A 13,381-nucleotide genomic window follows, 5' to 3' on the forward strand; every position below is an offset into this window, starting at 1 on the left:
TACCCCACACGCTTCACATGCCCTAGTTCAATCCATTGACAGCACGTCCACCCCGGTGTACCACATCGTTCCAATTCACTCTATACCTTGCACGCCTTTCACCCTCCTGTATGTTCAGGCCCTGATAGCTCAAAATCTTTTTCCATCCATCCTGTTACCTCCAATTTGGTGTCCCACTTCTCGTTCCCTCAATCTCTGCCACATATATCCTTTTTGTCAATCTTTCCTCACTCATTCTCTCCAAGTGACCTAACCATTTCAATACACACTCTTCTGGTCTCTCAACCACACTGTTTTTATTACCACACACCTCTCTCACCCTTTCATTACTTACTTGATCAAACAACCTCACACCACATATTGTCCTCAAACATCTTATTTCCAACACTTCCACCCTCCTCCGCACAACCCCATTCATAGCCCATGCCTCGCAACCATATAACATTGTTGGAACCAGTATTCCTTCAAACATACACATTTTTGCTCTCCGAGATACCGTTCTCGCCTTCAACACATTCTTCAACGCTCCCAGAACCTTTCCCCTCATCCCTCACCCCTGTGTCTCACTTCCGCTTCTATGGTTCCATCCGCTGCTAAACCCACTGCCAGATATCTAAAACACTTCACTTCCTCCAGTTTTTCTCCATTCAAACTAACCTCCCAACTGACTTGTCCCTCAACCCTACTGAACCTAATAACCTTGCTCTTATTCACATTTACTCTCAGCTTTCTACTTTCACACGCTTTACCAAACTCAGTCACCAGCTTCTGCAGTTTCTCACCCAAATCAGCCACCAGCGCTGTATCATGAGCGAACAACAACTGACTCACTTCTCAAGCCCTCTCATCCCAAACAAATTGCAAACTTGCCCCTCTCTCCAATACTCTTGCATTCACCTCCATAACAATCCCATATATAAACAAATTAAACAACCATGGAGACATCACGCACACCTGCCGCACACCAACATTTACTGGGAACCAATCACTTTCCTCTCTTCTTCCTCGTACACATGCCTTACATCCTTGATAACAATACCTCACTACTTCTAGCAACTTACCTCGTACACCATATACTCTTAATACCTTCCACAGAATCTCTGTACATATATTCACAAAACGACGCAACCTCTACAACATTCTCAGGTTGCGATCTTCGTAAGGTTACGTGGAGTTTCCAAGAAAAAGCAGAGGACTTGAATATGCACAGCTTGTCAATTTTGTTTCATGGCTGAACGGTTGGTTTTTTTATATTCAATGGTTAACTTTAACGGCATGAGGTGACGGAGATGTACAGTAGTATAGGGAGAACTTACGTTTTGGTGTATCAGCCAGGTTACTGCTTCTCCAGCAGACAATACTACAGACATCTGGTTTACAAGACGATTCGTGCACTCCGGGCACTCGTCTGTTCCCTTTAGACTCTAGAGGAAGGTTACCACACCCTGGCCACCAATCCTTTCCTCCCTCCCTGGCCACCAAAGCCTTCCTATCCATTCTCTCTCCCTCACTACTTCCCTTCTCCATACTTCCTAAACTGCCGGCACGGCCTCTCCACTAAACAACAGATTATTTTCCCGAAAAAAATACCCAGTTCCAACCCTCACGAGCGACACCACCTCATACACTCACCATCGACACCCTCCACCAGCATCGACTAACCATACCCACGACCAGCATCCATACCAGTACCCTCTACCATTGTGCTCCTCCAAAATCACCTCAGCAGCCAACAACACTCATCCTACCAAAGATATTGACGAACTGTTGGCAACTGCGTATCGGGAAGGCTAGCATCATGCGTCTGGCAACAGCCACGCCGTGTCGACAGACTAAGGATGAGCAAGTTAACAACACAAACAACACGTGCCGGTAAAGAGCATACCATGACAAGCAGGATTCGTATAATTACGGACAAAGAACTCTTCAGGTTTGGAACCTCTTGGTGCACAGGAGGTGAGCCGTAGGATCAGACGGTAGAATAGGAGGATGGCACTAACCTCTGTATACCCAGGCAGTAGCATATGGTGTGCAGGAGCCTCGTCTGATACAACAGTTGGCCAGTAGCAGGGATCCTCTTCTCGATGGTCGTTACACAGCGTCGTCACTCCTCGCAGTGATCAGGGTCTTCCTCGTGACTGTATATTCAAGGCCTCGCTGGTCGAGTCATCACTCCGACATCACTCCAACTTCTGCCAGCGGTGTTCAGCGTGTCTGGATGTTGTATCCGTGTCCGGGCAAGAAGAACCTGGCCGAGTGTGAGGATTACCACTGGAGAGCCATGGGTGGATTGACAGCTGCCCTACTGACCACCTCCATATGAACCTGGGGACACCATCACCAGTTAAAAGCATCGAGAATAATTCCACATTCCCACACCACCTAAGAACATACATGCGTGTGTGTGTTAGGCATGTGAGAGAAATGGACGATGAATGTACGAAGATGAAGCAGCTACACATTCACAATGGGTAACTCAGATACTGGGTAGTACGTACACACAAAAAACTCGTAGTGGAGATTTTGAAAACAGCAAAGCGAAGAATGTCCGATTTTGCTTGACAGATTATACATAAAGTTAGGCGAGGTGAATGTAGGATGAGTGACTGAAACGCATCAGCTCAAGATTACCAGCCGAGAAATGAAAGCGTGAGAGTTTTACTTGATTGTTGATGGAGTAAGCACCAGGCAATGAGAAACAGAAGGAGCATAAAGATACCATCCAGATGGATAAGTAGTGGAGGAGGTGGATGCAGGGGAAAAACTGTGTGTTGGATAACGAATGGACAGCAGGGGAAGAGTAAAAGGAAAGATAGGGTGGGATGGGATCACAGGTGAATATGACAACGATGAGAGAATCCTTGATATATATACACTGACACGCATCAGTGTTGTCCATTCATATCTCCAACACAAGCTGGTCCATGAATATACAGGATGTAAGTATAGAGAAGCCAAGGTAGACAAGAGCATCACTTGACATGCTTCTGATAAGAACACAACATAAAGTATGTGATGTATAGTCATGTCAGAGGCGGGTAGAAGTTGGTATTATCGTATGATAGTAAGATGTAATCTGGCCTTTTATTCACTATTGTACAGGACCTAAATGTGAAGAAAAATACGGAAAAGTAAGAAATATAAAAAATCAATAATGACAACGTAAAAGTTAATCTCTATATGAACTGAAATGAGTCAAGTAGACACCAGTAACGGTAACGTAACGTGGAGCCGTTTTCAGCGGGTCTTCAAGAAAAGGCTGCCACTGGGATGTACTGCACCTGTGACTGAGAATGTGAGGAGAAGCACAGCGTAGTGGAGTGAAGAGAAAAGCAAATTAGGATCTCGGCAAGAGACTGAACGACCATCTAAAAGGAAGTTTGAAAATAACTTTGGAATGAGATAAACGGATGCAGAAGGAAGGTTTGTGTGGAGAGTTATAGTGCTGGAGACAAGTCTGGCACAGATGGTCACACAGGAATACGTTCGCAGGAGATGGAGGAATATCTGAAGACCTCATCGGATATTATGACATAAGATCCGTGGCTGCTGGTACCATAGGCCTAGAGACAAGGAAAGAACGAAAAAGGATAAAAGAAGACTTCATGATGATGGTGAGAACAGCCGTGTATGTACCTCGATAAAGGAGTGAGTAGGGTGCTGAAAGCGGAGGTGAAGCTACTGTCCAACTGATTTGGAAAGTGTGCGCGAAAGCATGGAAAAGTGGGCAGATGCCTGGCGACGGGAAGCACGCAGTAATTGTTCCGCTGTGTAACGGTAGAGCGGGTAAAAGGTCGCGTGAGAATCATACAGAAATAACTGTCCTTGCTGGACCTTGCAAGGTGTGAGGTGGGATGACTGTGTCTGAGGTGTTCAAAGTATCAGTGATGCCCTTGTTGGTGAGGAACAAGGTGGCTCTAGGAAGGATAGACTGAGAGTGTCTAAACCATTTCTTTACCCTACCGTAGGTAGCAGGGGAAAGGTGTTCAGGAAAAGTAAGAAAATGAACGTAACATTTCTCGTTCTGAAAAAAAAAAAGCCTAAGAAAAGCTATGTGGTAAAATATATGGTGTAAATGTAACAAATATATATGGTGTATATACAACCAATATATATGGTTGTATATATGGGTACTGAGTCTATCCCCAAGGGAAGGATGAACGTCTGGGTTAACTGCAGGCCGAATGGCGTTCGTGCACAGCATTCGTACCCGGGCGCGGCCGTGCGTGATATCTGACAGCAACACCGCGGCAGCCCCTCAACTAAAGAGCAATAAAGTGATCTCGGAGATCTTCACGACACTTACGGTGGTCGATCACACGATAGGTTGGAGACATACGACCTGGGAAAAGGAAAACGGGGACTTATCTGATATTAGAAACATAAGGTGGAAACTAGTGACTGGCAGGACTATGGGAAGATAACCCAGAAACTTACAAAAGAGTGTAAGAATAAGGCAGAGACTTGAACGACTGGGGGAGGGGGATGGTGAGTCAAACGAACATAAAAAAAAATACGAACATAAAAAAAATAGAGTGAAGACTTATAACACGGGCGAAAATGTGAAGATGAATGGCACTGTAGACAAATGTGGAGATTCACGACAGGGTGAAGATATTGTGACGACGCATAACATGTGACGGGGTAAAAAAAAAGACTGAGACAAAGGACTACACACATAAGGATATATGGCAGACGTCAGGAACACGGTAAGAGAGAGAGAGAGAGAGAGAGAGAGAGAGAGAGAGAGAGAGAGAGAGAGAGAGAGAGAGAGAGAGAGAGAGAGAGAGAGAGAGAGTTGACGACGCACAAATTTAGGTTGATATTGGCCAACCCGACCACCACAACATGGTAGACACAAGACACCGGAAGTTTACATACGTCAGATAAAGGAAGAAACTTACGACGACGTACGAAGAGACTTTGCCAGGAGGCAAATGCTAGCACGTACGTTCACCGCGGCAGAGGCACACGCCGGGGAGGTCAGACAGGGAGAGAGTAACCCTGGGAGCGCCACTCACCAAGCACAACCTTCTGACATTAATATGAACAATATAGGATGATATACTTACCCGCACTGCAGGTGACTACTACCAACACGACAGTCCTCACTTCATCTCATAAACGATACACTCGAGCCTGACTCTGGTTGTCTACAGTGTCAAAAGAAAAAAAAAAATCCTGGAAGACCTTATCAATGTCGCTCCTCACGTCAGAATACGTTAGCAGCAGAGTGTCGGTCCCACTGGTCCGTGTCACACATCCGGCCTTTCTTGTGACAAATACGTGAGACTTGAGAGAGGACACCTCACGCGGGGAGAGCAGCGGCGCGCGGCCCCCCTGCTTCCACTGCCGTACGCACTGGAACACGACTGGTCGTCAGGAGACAAGGTCGCAAAATGAGTTGCAGGTGAAACCCGGTAAGTCCCCGGCACTTAGCGGGACATCCCCGTCCGGCATAACGCTGGCGGTCCCAACACGTGGCATACCGCAGAGGGGGAAGGAACGCCTTCCAATGTTCAAAACGTTTGCGGGAACTCTCCCGTGCAGTGGTATATTCCTACTACTCCTCTTCCCACGGGATGGGCACTGAGGTAAAGACCCGCCATCGTTGACTCATGCACCACACGGCCCCTCAGGCAACACACTCATGTCTCCCACGACCCAGAAGCCGTCTGGTGGGGAGCAGGGGGAATGGCTAGCCTCACTACCATTGCCGCAATCGGACAGAGGGTGTGACTGTACTGGAACGGAGGATCCGTCTGCTGGGGAGGTTACGTATCCTCTACAGTAATGCTACCGTCCTAATAACAATAGGATCAACAACACCATCTCCTCTATTGTTCCGACTCCAGTAGGAACAAAAGGTCATCTGCCGCAGCATAGATGACTCTCCAACCATCTATACTTACGTCAACATACTGCACATAACACTGTCAGTAACAGCCATAAAGTCTTATCTTAAGAGTCTTTGTACGTCGCAATTTATTCACATCTGTAAATAGAAATAATTGTTTCGCTTGGTAAATGTCAAGTAAATGAAAATTTCAAACAATAGAAGCCTAAGGGTTTGGGTACTGGGCCAGTAATACATCTGAAAGAAGAAGATGTAAAGTCCAGGTTAATAATCTCAGACAGAAAGCAAAACCAGAAGTCCTGACACGGAGGGTGTAAGATGGTTCTGGGCATCACTACAACGCTCCTATGTCAGGAGGGCCGAACTTCCCTGGGCGGCTGCTGTCAACAACCTACTGACACGGAGTGTGTAAGACGGTTCCAGGATCACTTCAGCAGTTGTCATACCACATGATATTCCACATAAAACTTAATAGAATATCTCCAACAAATGCTTACTCAAGAAGTTGCCGGCTCTGAGGGTCCTCTCACCAAACTACGGAAAAGGTAATTTGCTCACCAGTTCTCAGACGTATCGTTACTGAAGTTATGGGTGTGTGGGAGAGAGAGCATAAGGAAGTGAGTTCCAGGATGGAGTGGGTAAAAATGAAACTGGATCAAATAGTAACAATACGATATAAATGAAGTACCTGGGGTTGTAAACCTACGCCAGCGTGTGTAACTTGTCACTCCTAAAAAGTCAATTATAAAAGCATTTCAGAAGACGAAGGCTTGGACAAGGCAATGCTATGATCAAACCTACACTCTGCCAGACGGTCGTTGTTCCAGCCATACAAGAACAAATGCCGCCCATACGCTCCTCCTCTCAGTAACCGACACAATCATTTGAACACAAGTTTGACTGGAGGACAACTCTCGCAGCTGGAAACGTCGTCATTAATCATCATTTCACTTCATCATCATTTACAGAATATCGTTATCAACGTTATCTATAACATCGTTATCATCGTTATAGTTATCTATATCGTTATCAACGTTATCTATAACATCGTTATCATCGTTATAGTTATCTATATCGTTATCAACGTTATCTATAACATCGTTATCATCGTTATCGTTATCTATATCGTTATCAACGTTATCTATAACATCGTTATCATCGTTATCGTTATCTATATCGTTATCATCGTTATCTATAACATCGTTATCATCGTTATCGTTATCTATATCGTTATCATCGTTATCTACAACATCGTTATCATCGTTCCCGTTATCTACAATATCGTTCCCGTTATCTATATCGTTATCGTTATCATCGTTCCCGTTATCTACAATATCGTTCCCGTTATCTATATCGTTATCGTTATCTATATCGTTATCATCGTTATCTATAACATCGTTATCATCGTTCCCGTTATCTATAATATCGCTCCCGTTATCTATATCGTTATCGTTATCTATATCGCTATCATCGTTCCCGTTATCTATAATATCGTTCCCGTTACCTATAATATCGTTATTGTTATCTGTATCGTTATCGTTACGTATGATATCGTTATCATCGTTATCGTTATCTATCATATCGTTATAATCGTTATCTATAATATAGTTATCATCGTTATCGTTATCTATCATATCGTTATCATCGCTATCGTTATCTATCATATCGTTATCATCGTTATCTATAATAACGACATCATCGTTCCCGGTATCTATAATATCGACATCATCGTTCCCGTTATGTATCATATCGTACGTGCGTAGCTCATCCAACAACGTGGAACATGTTGCAGGAATCCTGTACAAGACGGCCAAACGGCAGACCGGCACCTCTCATGACCAAGAAATCTCCGGGGAAACACACTTAGTAAAATATACATTGCGACGGGTTTGGATGGTACTGCAGTGGAATTTATTAAAAAAAAGGGGGTGGATTGTGTTGTTGACTGGTTGGTGAGGATATTCAGTGTAGGTATGATTATGGTGAAGTGCCTGAGGAATGGCGGAATGCATGCATAGTGCCATTGCACAAAGGCAAAGGGGATAGAAGTATGTTCAAACTACAGAGGCATAGTTTTGGTGAGTATTCCTGGGAAATTATATGGGACGTTACTGACTGAGAGGGTAAAGGCAAGTACAGAGCATCAGATTGGGGAAGAGCAGCGTGTTATCAGAAGTGGTAGAGGATGTGTGGATCAGATGTTTGCTTTGAAGAATGTATGTAAGAAATACTTGGAAAAATAGATGTATTTGTATGTAGCATTTATGGATCTGGAGAAGGCATATGATAGAGTTGATAGAGATGCTTTGCGGAAGGTTTTAAGAGTATATGGTGCAGGATGTACGTTGCTAGAAGCAGTGAAAAGTTTTTACCATAGATGTAAGGCATGTGTACGAGTAGGAAGAGATGAAAGTGATTGGTTCCCAGTGAATATCGGTTTGCGGCAGGGGTGCGTAATGTCTCCATGGTAGTTTAATTTGTTTATGTATGGTGTGGTTAGGGATGTGAATGGAAGAGTTTTGGAGAGAGGGGCAAGTATGCTAGGGTTGAGGGACAAGTCAACTGGGAGGTAAATTTGAATGAGAAAAACTGGAGGAAGTGAAGTGTTTTAGATATCTGGGAGTGGACATGGCAGCGGATGGAACCATGGAAGCAGAAGTTAGTCACAGGGTGGGGGAGGGGGCGAAGGTTCTGGAAGCGTTGAAGAATGTGTGGAAAGCGAGAACGTTATCTCGAAGAGCAAAAATGGATATGTTTGGAGAAATAGTGGTTCCAACAATGTTATATGGTTGCGAGGCATGGGCTATAGATAGGGTTGTGCAGAGGAGGGTAGATGTGTTGGAAATGAAATGTTTCAGGACAATAAGTGGTGTGAGGTGGTTCGATCGAGTAAGTAATGAAAGGGTGAGAGAGATGTGTGGTTACAAAAAGTGTTGTTGAGAGAGCTGAAGAGGGAGTGTTGAAATGGTCTGGACACACGGAGAGAATGAGTGAGGAAAGATTGACAGAGGATATGTGTCAGAGGTGGAGGGAAGGAGAGGCGGGAGACCAAATTGGAAGTGGAAGGATGGAGTGAAAAAGATTTTGAGCGATCGGGGCCTAAACATGCAGGAGAGTGAAATTCGTCCAAGGAATAGAGTGAACTGGAGCGATGGGGTATACCGGGGTCGACGTGCTGTCAATGGATTGAACCAGGGCATGTGAAGCGTGTGGGGTAAACCATGGAAAGTTTTGTGGGGCCTGGATGGGGATTGGGAGCTGTAGTTTCGATGCGTTACACATGACAGGTAAAGACTGAGTGTGAACAAATGTGGCCTTTTTTTTGTCTTTTCCTGGCGCTACCTCGCTGGAAGGGGTGGGGGTGGGGGGGGGTGCTATTTCATCGCTACCCACTGCTTATGTAAACCATACTCCGGAATTACAGGTAAGATTATGTAAACCATCTCCAGGAGTACTGGCAACAGTTATGTAAACAATGATCCAGGAGTTACTGGTAACAATAATATAAACCATGCTCCAGGAGTAATGGCAACAGTAATGTAAACCATACTCCAGGAGTTACTGGTAACACTAACGTAAACCATGCTCCAGGAGTACTGGTAACCGTAATGTAAACCATGCTCCACGAATACTGGTAACCTAAATGTAAACCATGCTCCAAGAGTACTGATAACAGTAATGTAAACTATGCTCCAGGAGTACTGGTAACAGTAAAGTAAACCATGCTCCTTAAGTACAGGTAAAAGTAATGTAAACCATGCTCCAGGAGCACTGGTAACAGTAATGTAAACCATGCTCCATGACTACTGGTAACTAATGTAAACCATGTTTCCTGAGTGCTGGCAACATTTATGTAAACCATGCTCCAGGAGTACTGGTAACAGTTAAGTTAACCATGCTCCAGGAGCACTGGTAACAGTAATGTAAACCATGTTCCAGGAGTGCTGGTAACAGTAATGTAAACCATGCTCCAGGAGTACTGGTAACAGTAATGCATACTATGCCCCTAGAGTACTGTCCACAATATAGGAGTGTAAATTCCACCTAACAGTTTCATTTAAGGGTAACTGACACTCAGTATCAATACATCACGATTAGGTACGCAAATATACAATAACATCAGTGATGTGGACGCCTCCTTCCACGAGAGGCAACCCCAGCCGTATACAGCTCAGACCGAGCTACAACTGCCCCCGGAGGGTGTCATTTCATAGCGGTGACTAACACAGGATGGATGACCTTTAACCTTAGTCTGGGCAGAACATCTTCAATATCCCGACACCTCTGCCTGGATTGCCTCATGCTTATATAAACAAGTTTGTTTTCTCTGTATTGGATATGCAAAAACAAAGGAAAGATCGTTTTCGTTCTGAATCACAAAGCACCGCCAGGCGCCACTCATATCCTCATTGGCTGAACAGGATGAGGCGTCGCATGTGTAATACATATTATGCCACGAGGTTGTAGTTGTTTTGGGTCGTTGGCCTCCTTGATGCAACACATTAAGAGACTTGAGCTTGTTCGTTAACATTAGTGTAAGTCATTTCGTTAGTAAAGACAGATGTACCGTAAGTATACATAAGTATCCCATGACTATTCATTCATGTGACTCACAACAACGCTGCAACTGGTAACCTACCGCTGGTGTTGCGCCATGCGACCTTTTCTCCTTCCCCTGCTTACTCCTGGTATGCCATAATCACTTGTATAAAGAAACGTGGTATTGCGGTAGATTCAACCCTAACCCTTCGTCTTACGTGCATGAGCAACGCGGTCTAGGCCAGTCATGTCCTGTTGGGCTCACATGACCGATAATCAACAGAAACTTCGGTAAAACTTCTGAGTACTGAGTAATATGAGCCTTACGAGATGTAACCCGTCTGGACCCCACTGCTGCTGGACGTCAGACGAAGGGGTTTCGATTACAAGGAACCGAATAACCACTTTATTCTTATGAGCAGCATAGCCGAGTGGTAAGCCTTCCCAGCTAACACGCAAATGTTATGAGGTTCAAATCCTCTCCTGTTGGAGGGCATTAGGTATGCGTTATTCATTCTCGTCGCTACCCCGCCACACATGAAATGACAACCTCCTCCCCACACTCAGTGTCTAGCTGTCATGTATAATGTACCGAAACCACAGCAATATATATATATATATATATATATATATATATATATATATATATATATATATATATATATATATATATATATATATATAGGACGCCTAGCTTCATCTCTTCGATGTATATCAACTGACTGTTATATTTCTCTCTTGTGTCTCCCCTGATGATGTGATTATTACACGAAAGTGCACTTGGGAACTTTTCGTGTTTCATTTTCCCCGTGGACTCATAGGAATATATATATATATATATATATATATATATATATATATATATATATATATATATATATATATATATATATATATATTCTATGTATCAATGTACCCATCACAAAAAGACTGTCGGACACAGCACAATTACCAGAACACTGTACATCATGAGATCCGTTTACACACAAGAACATTACATCCGTTTAAACCGGCAACCCGCGGGCGTTCACAAGATACCAGAATCCTACAATAATGTTACCCTACCCAACAACACGTGACCCAGCACCCTAACCGTTGCTCCTGACCTTCCTCAAGTACAACCCTACCCCACGGTGGCCTAAACGTTGCTCCTGACCTTCCTCAGGTACAACCCTACCCCACGGTGGCCTAAACGTTGCTCCTGGCCTTCCTCAGGTACAACCCTACCCCACGGTGGCCTAAACGTTGCTCCTGACCTTCCTCAGGTACAACCCTACCCCACGGTGGCCTAAACGTTGCTCCTGGCCTTCCTCAGGTACAACTCTACCCCACGGTGGCCTAAACGTTGCTCCTGACCTTCCTCAGGTACAACCCTACCCTTCGGTGGCCTAACCATTGCCCCTGACCTTCCTCAGGTACAACCCTATCCCACGGTGGCCTAACCATTGCTCCTGACCTTCCTCAAGTACAACCCTACCCCACGGCAGCCTAAACGTTGCTCCTGACCTTCCTCAAGTACAACCCTACCCCACGGTGGCCTAAACGTTGCTCCTGACCTTCCTCAGGTACAACCCTACCCCTCGGTGGCCTAACCATTGCCCCTGTTCGTCGGTATAACCTTCGGTCAGTCCATACCTTGTTCCCATGAGTAGCCCCGTGAACTCTGGTATACACGAGATGTGACGACAGCCAACCTCTGTAGCTCCTCAGATACTGTACTCAACCTTGGATGACCATATGGGAGTAGAGAGAAACGTGATAATGCAGGAGTACAGAGCAACCTGGTGACGTTGCAGAAGTAGAGAGAAACGTTGCGAACCATTCTCGTAATGGGCAGCGTACGATGAGGGAGAACATTACCAACTACAGTCACGGTGTGTGTGGCTCTTACTCGGTAAATAGATACAGCAGGTTTAATTGATAACCTCACGTGAAGTACAGAAGATATATGAGAAAAAGAGAGAAGACAGCGAAGACAGAGATAAATACAGCAGGAGAATTGGTTTTTCATTAAATGTGCATGAAAGAAAATAGTTATCATGGTCGTCATGTATACCAGGAAAGAGGGGCTATGGCTAACGTTAGTATCATTGACAAGTCTGCGGTGGCGAGTGTGGCGAGCTGGCAGCCACCTGGTCTTGCGTGACGTCACACAAGAGGCGTCACCCATGACCCACCACACACTATCGACTACGGTCACTATTATCATTAAAGTTTATTGGACAGAAACTGATACAGTGTTAGATCATTTACAAGTTACAGCATTATGTCAGCTCATGTTCAACAAGGTACAGGAGCATAGTCAAAAGACTATCACACCCAAACAGAATGGGTGCAGCCAGGGAAGTGACGTCATGGAATAGGTTCCGCCAACTTGCTGACGTCAAAGACTAAGCCCCGCCCACTAGGCAGCACCCCTGGGATGTGCACGCAGCATGACACGCCGTGATCCCGGACACATATCATGGGACTCCGTGATTATCGTATCACTGGATAGCTACAAGTTACTGTGTCAAGAAAACACTACAAGAGCACTCCTACCGTCAACCCTCCTCCTCACACACACACACACACACTACCAAAACGTCTTGGCAAAAACGTCTCAACAGGCGGGGTCTGAAAGTTTCTGAACGAAAAACTTGTATATTATATACATTCAGCCACCTCATGTAACACTGAACGAAGATTTGCAGGTAAGAGCAGATGAATAAATCATCCTGTGCTCACCAGAACGAAAATGAAAATATTCGGAATACATAAAATGAGATACGTCAAACACTGGAAAATAAAGACTCAAACTTTTTTTTTTTTTTTTTTTATACTTTGTCGCTGTCTCCCGCGTTTGCGAGGTAGCGCAAGGAAACAGACGAAAGAAATGGCCCAACCCCCCCCATACACATGTACATACACACGTCCACACACGCAAATATACATACCCACACAGCCCTCCACGGCCCACCCCGGACGCTCCACATGCCCTGATTC

At 44.8% G+C, this 13,381-nt stretch overlaps 1 protein-coding gene across 3 annotated transcripts in view; it reads right to left on the reverse strand.

Annotated features, from left to right (window-relative positions):
- LOC139749496 (uncharacterized) overlaps positions 1-13,381 on the reverse strand; it is a 118,882-nt gene that overhangs the window by 51,080 nt on the left and 54,421 nt on the right. For 2 of the 3 annotated variants that reach the window (XM_071663419.1, XM_071663418.1), the window contains exon 2: positions 2,001-2,325. The gene's annotated coding sequence lies outside the window, so the exon portion shown is untranslated. Of the gene's footprint in view, positions 1-2,000; positions 2,326-5,072; positions 5,370-13,381 lie in introns of those variants that run through there. The other variant, XM_071663417.1, reaches the window with a different exon arrangement.

This window comes from Panulirus ornatus, chromosome 7 (genome assembly GCF_036320965.1).
Source record: "Panulirus ornatus isolate Po-2019 chromosome 7, ASM3632096v1, whole genome shotgun sequence".
NCBI classification, from domain to species: Eukaryota; Metazoa; Arthropoda; class Malacostraca; order Decapoda; family Palinuridae; genus Panulirus; species Panulirus ornatus.